The sequence below is a fragment of the Catharus ustulatus genome, chromosome 4, assembly GCF_009819885.2.
Source record: "Catharus ustulatus isolate bCatUst1 chromosome 4, bCatUst1.pri.v2, whole genome shotgun sequence".
Lineage (NCBI taxonomy): Eukaryota > Metazoa > Chordata > Aves > Passeriformes > Turdidae > Catharus > Catharus ustulatus.
The window spans coordinates 45,522,000-45,534,086 of record NC_046224.1 but is presented as its reverse complement, the minus strand read 5'-3'; positions in this window follow the sequence as shown (position 1 = coordinate 45,534,086).

Sequence of the window (12,087 nt, the reverse complement as noted above, 5' to 3'; positions counted from 1 at the left end):
TTTAAGTAAAAGCTAAAGTTTCTTTTCTCATTCTTGATAGTTTGGCTTCAGTGTTGTCAGTTCTTGCAGATTAATTATTCCAAGACCATCACAATGATCTTTAGCTAACTGTATGTTCTTGTGTTTTGAATATTTTTTTTACAAGTGGTAGTACATCAGCTCATGATCCTGAACAGCTGAAGAGTCACCTTCTGACATGGGGAGGATTATTCAGCTTTTACACAGCACACAGTAGCTCTTCAGGGACACTTGGGGCTATTTAAACTATTTTATAATCAGCAGGTTGGGTTTTTTAAATCCATAATGATGATTGCATATGTTCAGTGCAGAAAAAAGTGCTTTACATTCCAGCTACTTTTTCAAGCATATAAAACAAGGTAAAATTATAAATCTATTATCTGTTATAATGAATCCTAGATTGAATTATGTAATAGAGTGTTTAGATTTCATTTGCCTTTCTTGAATATAACACTATTCAGCATTTTGAAAGGTTACTCAAAATTTTATATCAATCTATTTTATAACATAGTTCAATTTAAAAAAATTATGCACCTTCCTCAGGTTGGCAAATGACTGCAGACACTGAAAATTATGGGAGCTAACATCTAGAGATTTAATAAAAGAAAATGTCTTTCCCTCCCAATGTTGATGATGATGATGGTGATGATGATTGAAAATAGATCTGAAACAGGAATGAGAGAAGTAGGAAGCTTGTATCTGAGAAGAAAAGCAAAAATTAGTAGAGTAGGAAGACTAGAGAGATAATGAAACTGTGTGCCCTGGTTTTACATAGAAGTGAAAGTATTCAATTGATATTATCAGTGGAAGCATTGATTACTGAGTTTTTCCCAGGTAAAGAAATGTATTGTCATCCTGAATAACAATTAATCTGTGACCTTAATCTGAGATGCAAAACATAACAGCAAAGAGACTTTGGAACTTCCATTTTATATTGTGTTTAAACAGAAGAAATCAAAGCTGTCTTGCTGAGCCATCAAGTTCAGGGAAGTCAGACAAAACTCTTTAGAACCTTGAAATATGTATTTTAGGGGCTGTTCTTGTGTGTACGCACTCCCAACAAAATAGCAATGAACAAAAATTTTCATTTCTTCACTGTAGCTTCCAGACAGAAAATACTATGCAGACGTGGTACTAAATTATGGTGTTTTTAGAAACTGGCAAGGATGATACAGTGAAGACCCTTTGTAATTTTGCAGGAAGTGCCAAATATATAAAATGAAAATCAAAAGACAGCATTTAAGGAGGTAGAAGTGGTCTACAGAGATATTTGGGCAATCTGTCTTTTAGGAAGATCAACGGTATTGTAAACATCACCTGTCAGGCTAAAAAGAAAACAATGCCTTTTAAAGCTTGCTAGGGGGAGAGAGAGGTGATGTCCACAGCTGTTCAAGTCTCTGGCAAAGCATTCGGTGCAGCTCTAGTTTCATTTGGTTCCTATGAAACATGTGTTCTTCATTTATTATACATGTACTTTAAAGTATTCTGACAAATTGCTTATAGGGACTTACAGATGTTTTTCATGATTTGTGGTTGTACTTAGTAGCAGTACAGGGAGCACTGTGATAAACTGACATTATAGAGTCATAATCTTGTACAGTCTTATATCCACAATGGTGGAATATCTGGAGGAAAAAGCTAAGCCTTATGCAACTTATGGATGAATTCCAGAAGTTCTAGAAGTGCTTAAGTGTTCTCTAGCTTTTATAAAATATTTAATGGTGAAGATTCCATACACTCCTTCAGGGGACCTGCCTATGGTTACACTGCAGGTTACACTGCATTCAATAACCTGCTTGTCTGACAACTTAGAGAGACTAGAATATGTGACTCGCTTTTCTCAATGAAAATTAATTCAAGTACTTTACTGTACGATCTGGCATAAGCAATCTGATATATGCCACCTTGACACTTTTTGTATTATCTCCAGGGTAAACGATAATATTCAGCATAATAAACTGGTCACAACTCATAAGGTACATGGTCAGGGAAAGAAGTATCTCCAAGCAATTCTCTCAAATGCTGTTTTTTGGTACAAGCATAGCAGTAGTTTGACCCTTCCTGTGTGTCTGCCAATGCTTTACAGAGATAGGTGAGCATCTATATATCAAGAAACTCCTCCAGACCTCGGTTCAATTATGAAGGAAGAATTTCCACATAGTCTCTTTTCTTCCATCCCTCCTTCCCTTATGAAATGATACCTATGGTGGTGCTACTGACAGCACTGCAGAGCAGGAGTCAAGCAGAATTTCTCTAATTGCTATTTTAAGAATATATTTTTATTTATGAAGCAGGCCCTCCATTAATTTTTAATGTCACCACTCAATTTTCTACAAATTCTTGGCACTACTAATATTGCCAGAGTGTACTCTGACAAAATTAGAAATGGAATAAATAAAAATTGGAAAAAAATTCAGAAATTCTACAGGATTATTGAAATTATGTTACACTGTATTAAAGTATCTGGGAAATTTCTAGAGGCTGATATACTTCCATACAGAGAAGAAGCAGTATATGTATAGATATATATATATATAACCAGTCTCTCTGACAAGAGACTCTTGTCAGTGTCCTTAAAATACTGAATTGTTATGCTCAAAGGTAACAGAAAGTCAGCAGAACATTAAGTTCATGTTGGCACTTCTTATACTGCTAAAAGACTTGATAAAAATAATTGTGAGTTCAATTGTAATTTTACTGCATATATGGAGGTATTCACTAAATTAATTTCTTAACATTATGTGAAAGATTAATAATGTAAATTAATCTGTGTAGTACCATCTATATATTGCTGCGATAGAGAATATGATCATAAGCAGTTACTGAGAAAAAGCAGCAAAGAACAATGAGTCAATCATATTTCATAGTAAGGTAACATGACAGGGAGCTTTCTTGGTTGCATACAGAAATTGAGAAGCAACCTAGATGCGGATATGAATTTGCTGAGATTCAGGATACAAAGCCCTGTGAAGTCTGTGAACAGAGGAGATTTTTTCTAAAAATGTTTTGACAGCAGGTTAAAATAAAATTTGAGAAGTACCTGTTTCAGAGGGTTACATATGTATTAAGCTTAACATAAGATCATTGTCTGTCCATGGAAATGTACAGTAAAAATAGATTCAAAATAATTTTTAAGACATATGAAAAGTAATTAATTAGCCCCTGGTTTAGAGGATAGACTTATGGTAATAATGAATTCAGGGCTGTTTTATAACTAAGTTATGCGCCCATTCAGTTCTGCAAAATCTGCAATGCTTTGAATACAGTAGACTGTAGCTGGAAACCATTGACACGTAGCACTGAACATGTCTTTGTAGGTTTTGATTTTAAGGAAATGTCAGAGAAAATGTGCTGAGAGGTGATGCTCTGTTTCAACCACTTCTCTGTGACTGTTGTGTCGCTACTCTACGTATGGTGTCGAAGAAAACCAACTCCTTCCAACATTGTTCTCCATGTTTTCTTCTCTTATCTAGTGTTGTGTTTCTTAATGTTGTGTGTGACTACATTAGAAGGAATTGCAAACAGTAACATCAGTCATCTGAATTCCAATACTGTAGGCATGATCTGCAGGTAATGGTTTTACAGGTGTGTAGTGGTCTTACAGCAAACCTTCTCTCTTGTCTCTTTCCTATGAGTTGATTTCCAGATGACATAATGGAATATCAGTCTCATTTTTTCTCTGACTCCTGTTCAATACATTTTCTGCCCTGTCCTCTCTGTGACTATGATTACCAGGCAAGTGCAAAGTTACTTCTCTGGTTCCAGAGCTGAGCTAAGTTACCAGTGGCACATCTTTGCAGCATCAGCTCTGTATACAGCCGTAAGGGTAAACTGACTTCCTATCCAGAAGTTCCCCTTACTGCTATAGAAAATTCTGTTATAAATTTTAGTACTGGTCATTGCTCAGTGTGAGCTGAAGAAGGCAGGATAGATTCAGTGTTTTATATTTTGCATGGAGATTCTCTTTTCCCAATAACTTTTCCCAAATAATGCTGAACTAATTACTCATTTTAATTGTTTCTTCTCACAGTTCCCTTATCATGTAGTCCTTTCTCAGATTCTATGTAAACAAAACTGAAAATCGATGGCATTTCACCACTGAGTAACAGTACATGACACATTTCACAGATCCCACATCATCAGGCAACTTGCAATGAAGTTGCCAGTCAATATTTCAGTTGAAAGACAACATTTAGAAGGTTTCAGATATATTTGGATCATCTTACTCTGCTTGTTGGTTGGTGTTACCAGGGTGATCTTTTTGTAGGATGACAGCTGCACCCAGCTATCCACTGTAATCATGAATAAACCCTTCCACTACTCTTTACAGTCAATACTGTGAGAGCTGGGGGGAGTTTTACAAAGATGTTCCCAAAATATTTTGGAGGAGATGGAGTTCTGAATGATATAAAAAGAATACTTGGATGCTGGAAACCTAATATGCAGCTAAAGCTGTACCATTCACAGTTGCATTCCATGAAGCCTGCTGAGCAGGGGGTGTGTCCTGGAGCCCACGGAGCATATTTGGGACAATATAACAACCTTTAAGCTAAGTAAAGCACGCTGCAGGAAACTCTTGCCATCCATGCTGGAATGAACTTAAATAAGCTTTACCATAAAATGTCCCTGGTTTACTTGGAAAACACAAATGCAGATAACACCTATTATGACAGCAGTAACATCCTCTGTGATTCAGTTTAGTGCTAGGAGCCAAAGGACTCTATTCAGTCAATTCTTTCAGTAATCTTAAATATAGAAACAAACACTATGATACCACAAGTATAGAACATGGACAGACAGCATATAGACAAGGAAGAATTTTTTTCCACTCATGGAAGCACAAGCATAAAACTAGGTCCCTCTCTTCCCCTCAGTCTGCTATCTGCATGTGCTCACCTGTTGGGAATAACATTAATTCACAAAAAAAACATTAATTCACTTTTAATTTTAGTCCTGTATTGGCAATCCCTTCCTCAGAATCCAGCATAAAGCAGTTACAGAACTGTGTCTTTTCTTGTGTCAGCCTTCTGTTTGGATTCACAATAGCTCCATCGAACTAGTTTTCTTACAGAATTCTACTAATTCTGTGTCAGTGTTACAGTGACAATACACAGAGTGTGAATCTGGGGTTGCATATTGTGCACAGAATTCTCTACTGGGCTGCACTAACACAATACTGCGCTCAAGACCTGGGCAAGGAATTGACCTGGAGAGAGTGGCTGCCTAGCATGTAATCCTACTCCCTTTGAGAACAAGATAGTCATCTGACAATGCACTGTTCCATTCAGGGAGTCCAGAAAATGTTCTCAAGGCTGTCAGACACTTCTGTGTAGGAGTTTAATGTGAACCTTTCTCTGCTAAGGATAAACAAGAAAATTCAGGTCATTGTCATAATTGTCAACAACCCATCTTAGCTGCTTAGGACACCAAGAAGCAAACCTCTTGTTTGACTGGTATTAATAGTGCTATTAACTCATAAAGACACTGTCTTCTTCATGGTTTGCACTTCAAGTGCACTTAAATATTGACAAATTACTGTCCTTTTTTTTTTCTTTTTCAAAGTGGGGATTTGGAGACATGACTTTTAAATAGTTACAGGTTATCTTAGGAAAATAGTGAGCTGTCCTGATTAAACTGCCACTAGGAGGATTCTTTGATAAAAAATGTTCTATAATAATGACCAGATTATTGTAATTCCTAAAAAGTACTCATACACTCTGTGATGTGGCCATTATAGCAAGAAAACATACCTACTAAATATCCTGTACACCAAGAGTGTGCCTGAATGCTCATGAAGGCAGATATATTAATAATTTCTTGATTTTTCCCATTCCTTTTGCCCTTCCAGTTCCTATTACCCTATCCTGGCACTCTGACTTGGGTTACAATACAGAGTGATAAAAGGTATGTATTCTATCACCATCTGTTGAGGGTGGGGCAGTGATCCTTATCTCAATGGCAGATATTCTGCTAATGGGCCATCCATTGAAACCAGGCAGGGCATTGTTCTTTATCTTTTCACAACCCATCCTTCCTCCAGCGAGTCATTTTCTGCTAATGGCCCATTGAGTCCCACTGTGTGACTGATAAAATTACTTCATCCCACTGGAAGTTGCTCCAACCAGGGGGAAGAGCATAACATTTCTTACCAAGATAAAAACAGAGGATTTGGGACACTAAGGGAGCCCCTTTCTCCACTGGACTCCAGAGGAAAACCGGATTTCTCCTCATCACCACTGGACCTCCGGAGGGAAACTGCACCTTCTGCGGGAGCACTGCTCCAACTGAATCACATCTGTCACTGCAGGAGGATGCAGCCACCATTTAATGGGACTGCTACCAACACCCTGCCTGACGGGGTGTCAGGTTGTACTCTGACTTTGTCAAGGCTTAGAGTTTGTTTCTTTGTAGTACTGTATTTCTATTTCAATTTCCCTAGTAACGAACTGATATTCCTAATTCCCATATCTTTGCCTGAGAGCCCCTTAAGTTCAAAATTATGATAATTTGGAGAGAGGGAGGTTTACATTGTCCATTTCAAAGAGAGGCTCCTGCCTTTCTTAGCAGACACCTGTCCTCCAAACTAGGACACACTCCTAGGCAGGTTTTGGGGACACATCAGGTTGCTGGTTAATGATGATTAATGCATCACCTATATTAATTCTGTCAAAAATTAATGAGACAAACAATCCCCTCCTGCATACTGGTGTGCTCTCTCTGAAACCAGAAGGGATCCCTGGCATAACATAAGTGCCAGCTGGCAGTCAGAGGAAGATGGTCCTCTGCTTATGTGGCAGAAAATCTATTCTTAGTCCTAAGTTTTCATGGATTTTGCATGTCTGAAACAGAATCACTTGGTTTCCGTATAAAAAATACGTCAGACCGTTTTTCCTAACACTTATGTGTCCTATGTATTTGTATTTGAAAGTTCTGGGGGAAACTGATTTTTCCCAAAATGTCTTTGTGCACCTTCTGTCACAACTAAAAATCCCATTAAAGTGATAAATTCCTTCTCCACTCCAAACCAAACAAATGGCCAGAAGATTGTCAAGAGTCACTACGGATCGCATCATTGCAACACAGAGCTCGTGCTTTGCTTAGCTTTCATCATCCCTTCAGTTCTCTTTCTTGACAAGGAAGAACTCGTAGCTCTCAAGAGGAAGGGCATTAGCTAAGAGAGATTTTGCATAGAACTAACTTCAGCTTTATGGAAAGATTCCAAATCAGCACTTCAGGAGTACAGCAGGTAGTTGTTAACCAAGGCATCGTGTTTCTTTTTCAGTCTTTGGGAAAAAAAATCTCACAACTCTTTGTCTGAAATAGTAGAAAAATTGCAAAAAATTGCAAGAATTAAATAAAGATCACTTTTTCTAGCTTGTGATCATTACAATACATCACATCCACACATCCTTTATTATGTATTCATGCATAAGCAGCTACTCGAGCTCTTGAAACTAAAAGTACATCTAAATCAGTCATGTCAGGTGTGACTAGCTTGTTTTGTGACTAATAAGTCTTGAATTTACAAAAGTAATTGATTCTTATTTTAAAAATAAACTTTGGGCTGTCATATTATCTGGTTCTCCAAAACCAGGGAAAATGTTCAGCAGTGTCTGTAAGTAGACTTTTTGAAACAAAATTTCTCCAACAGCTGAAAGAAGGAGAAAGTTTCCATTGAGATAAAACTAACAAAAAATATCAAAATGGACAGCTGGTGTCAATTCCAGAAGGATTTAAAACTTAAACATGAGCTTGAAAAAAACATGTTAAGTGAGCCAGTATCTGTATGAAAACAACCTTGTATTAGCAAAAGTACATTGAATGATGTGCTTGAAATACGTAGAAGAAAAGAATGCTGCATTAATAAAATCCAGAAATACTATATTCCATTGATCTCTAGCATCATGTGATGTGTTTTGCTTTTTCCTGAGAGGGAAGTTACAAATAAAATTCAGTGTTCAGTGTTCTGATGAACTCGGCTAAAAAGTTCATCTTTCAAATATGTAACTCTGTGAGCAAGACTTTATGGTGTCATTTCTAAGAGAATACAAATCAAATGAAATGAGGTTTTCTACTGCAATTTCTATTTTAAAACAAGTAATCTATGCAGGGTATTTTCAAACTCATTTAGGAAATCAATACAGTATATACTGCAGAAGAATTATGTACAATTCTTTCTGGAGAAGGACCGCAAGAATAATTTGTGGGTCTGTATTTCAGCAGAGGCTAGCCTTGTGCTGCACACAGGTCACACACAATTCGAATGAAGTTCCATGCCAAAGACATAGCACATGACTGGCAGTGAGGGTCTGCTGGCATTGCTGGGTAATCCAAACCCTGCCTTTGGGAGGAAGTGAGTCAGGGGAAGTTGCTGAGGCCAACAGCATAGGAATAGCCCAGGCACTCAGCCCAGTCATGTTCCACAATGAAGCAGTCAGCTCACAGGGCAACCAAAGCCATCTCCTGCATTCCAAGTGAGTGCTCTTCTCCAGCTTCTCTGTGCCCCAGAAACACTGGTGGCTCTTGGGCACAGGAAGTTTTCAGTATACAGACCAAGTAGATAACAATCAGCTTCATATTTCATGGAATTTTTTTTACCTTTTTTTCTTTTTGTTGGAAGGTCATAACAAAAGGTATTATGAAAGGAGCAATGACATAAAATAGGAGTTGGGTTGTTTTAGAGATTTTCAAGGACATTAAAATGTTACAGTGCTTAACTCTTGGGCAGAATCCTTAGTTGAGAGGTAAGTGCTCAAACAGAAAGCACACACAAAAGTAGCAACTTAAGAAAGGCATTCTCAGAAATTATGAATGAGACTTAGGAAAAAACAAGGACTGATGATGTAGATAAAAAAATTTGTCTAATTCAATTAGAATTGCCAATTCTGATTTTCCCTTCCCAAAAAAAATTCAGAAGTAAACTACTAGGATTTTATTTTAAGCACTCAAATAATACACTGATTTGCTTTCACTCTCTTCTTGATTCAGAACAGGGAACTATTTATCCTTGTTTATCACTTCTCAGGGAATCATCACACATGCATTATCTGTCTTGTCCCAGTAGTGCTATTTTCAAGAATATTCAGATATTCCTTCAGAAAGGGATGTACTCTGAGGGAGGCAGGCTCTTATATAAAATGTGGAAGGTAGCTATTCAAAACCTGAAGTACAGTAATAAAAAAAATTACTACAGGAGCCTGGCTGGATCTTCTCCCTCCCTGCAAGAACATTGATATCATGACTGCTTTTCTTCTTATGCCTTTAATGCTCCTCAGTTATCCCCCAAAAAATTGAATTCTTCATAATAAGAAACAATCATAACATATTTTATAGAAAAATTGGGGGGGAAAAAAAAGGAATCTCATTGTCCCATAATCTGCATATTTTGCTTGAAGGCAACAACACTTCTAACAGAAGTTGATTTGCTGCTTCTCTGCAGACAAGTTATCTGGGTTTTTCTTTCTATCAGGACACTGACATAAATCTGCCTTGTTATAACTAATTGTATCTGTCTCCACATAAACACCAGCATCAGTTTGCTCTGTTCCTCTTTCCAGCAGTATTTACTGTTTGCTTGATCACTGCCAGCACTTTCCCTTGACTTTTCTATTCCCTTTATTACCACATTCATTCAACATTTACACAATGTTTCCAAGTGCCTCATCATTCTTGTTAGCATTCTGTCTTCCCATTCTGTGCTTCCTACACTTTCACCAGCTTTACAAGTTTTGAGATGCAGTGCAGACCCTGAAAATGGACATGGAATTGCAGCCAAGTCTTCCCAGCCTGGAACAGGAGGGAAGGACTACCTCTGACCTGTTTGTATGTTCTAGTGGGATGTGTGGGGCTCTTTTCTGAACAGCATGATGTTCTCACAACTCACTGCAACTATTAGTTTCCTTCTTCTGTAGAATTACGACCTAGCTAGGTACTCAGTTTGTATTTCTGCAGTGATCTGCCTCACTGTAGTGCTCATTTGTGCCCTCGTCCTCATTGAGTTGAGGTTATGAACAATTTGAAATCTACTAAAGTCCTCCAAAAGGTGATAATTCAGGATGTCTCTGTGATATCTGCAAATTTGATGAGCATATTTTCAATTCAACCAGATGATTTATCAGTTAAAACCACAGCTCCTAAAGCAGAACTCTGGGAAGTCCCTCATTTAAGAGTTCTGGTTTCATTGCATTTGAGTTTCATTTTATAGTCCTCATTTTCATGGTTTTCATATGAAGATGGCATGTGAAAATGTATAAACAACTTCATTTAAATTGAGTAAATATTTTCTGCTTATTCTCCTTATATTCAACTATATTTCTGCTTATTGCATAACACCTATCATTGCATGGCACAAAAAAAATCTATTTGGCACAGCTTAGTCTTGAGGATTTTTTAACAGGAACAAAACTTCTCCACGTTGTCATAATTCACCCTTTTGTAGTCTTACACGTATACACAAATATTGTATAATTTTCCAGTATTTTCGCAGAAACTGAGGTTGAACTCCTCATCCCTGAGTCCTGTTCCTTCTATTTCTGCTTTACATTTGCCCACCTATACTCTTCTGCAACCTCACTCATCCACCAGTTGTCCTCAAAGGCACCAGAAAATAGCAAAGATAATTTCAGGCAATTCACTAATTACACTGAGGCCAAACCAGTTTTAACTGGTAAGTTAAAACTAATGTAGGTTAAACTTACTAATGTAAGTTAAAACTTACTAGTGTAAGTTAATCTAATAATTTTACCTCTTGGTTTTCTGTCCTGACTCCTTCTATTTTTGTTATTAGTGCTAATAATTTTGCTAACCAGTTAATTGCACTTCATTTTTAATTGCATTTTGAATTGACAGCATCACCTGTTAATGGCTTTCTCTCTGTTTAGGTTTGTTTTCTTCTCTTGATACTAAAAACCTTAATTTTTATGAGGTTTGATATTGATTTCTTGATTTGTGCTTTAACTTTCTGATTCAATCCTAACCTGTCTATGCTAGCCTTTCTTTCCCAACCTTTTTTTCCTGTGTTGTTTACGACTGCTCTTCCTCAGCTTTCAAACAGAGTATTAGAGTAATTTAGGCTGGAAAGGACCTGTGGAGGTCATCTAACCCAGGTCCAGCTTCAAAGTTTGATCAGGTTACTCAGGGCCTTGGTATGTCAAGATGGCCATTTATCTTGTGGCCTCTCCAAGAAGCAGTTACAGTCTCATCAAGAATGACAAGTCCTGAACTGCCACATAAAAAGCCCCTGGCTAAGGTTTTGAGGTTCAATCTAGAAAGTGTGTTCTGACTCCATCTGTTCTAGGTCCTGTCAATATGTCAGCACATGAAAAATAATGCCCCTAGTTGCTCTGCTGAGCCAACAGCAAGTAATTTCTGCATACATCCAGAAGATCATGTTTAGATACCTCTGGATATTTACTGATGAACAATGCAGCACATATACCTGTCCAGACATCTCTAAGGTGTTGCAGCAGCAAGGCTTGAAAGTAGATGTGAATTTAGGAACTCAAATTGGGGCAACAGGCACATAAATCCCATGTGCAATCAGGCCCTTGATGGCATTAGTGCTACTTGGCATGTGCTAACCTATGCACTCCCTGATGTCTCTTGGCAGCTCTGAGACCCTTCTCATGGTTAGTCCAAGAAGGATTACCTATCTAGATTTCCCTTCGCTGGCTTGTCCTTTGGGACTTGATCCTGCAAGCCCTGTCAGATGTAAGTAATTGCAAAAAATACTTTGGGAGGTGAGACACTTTTGGGATGTTCAGAAAGGGATTAGATAAATTGATGGGCAACATGTCTGTAAACAGATACCAAAAGAAGTAGGTAGGGATGTGCTTTGTAACACAGAAAGATGGAAGAGTCACACTTATCCATTAATTATTTCTGTAAGCTTACTGTGTCCAAGACCAAGTATGCAGATGATGGACATAGATTATACATGACTGCTGTGATGACTGTGTCATGTTTGTTAAAGGAAGCCATTTGGTTCAGGTCAATAGGTGCTATCATGTATTAATTTTTATGGCAAAAATGAAAGTAAGGATGGCTGAGATTAATCCAATCTGTTCTTCC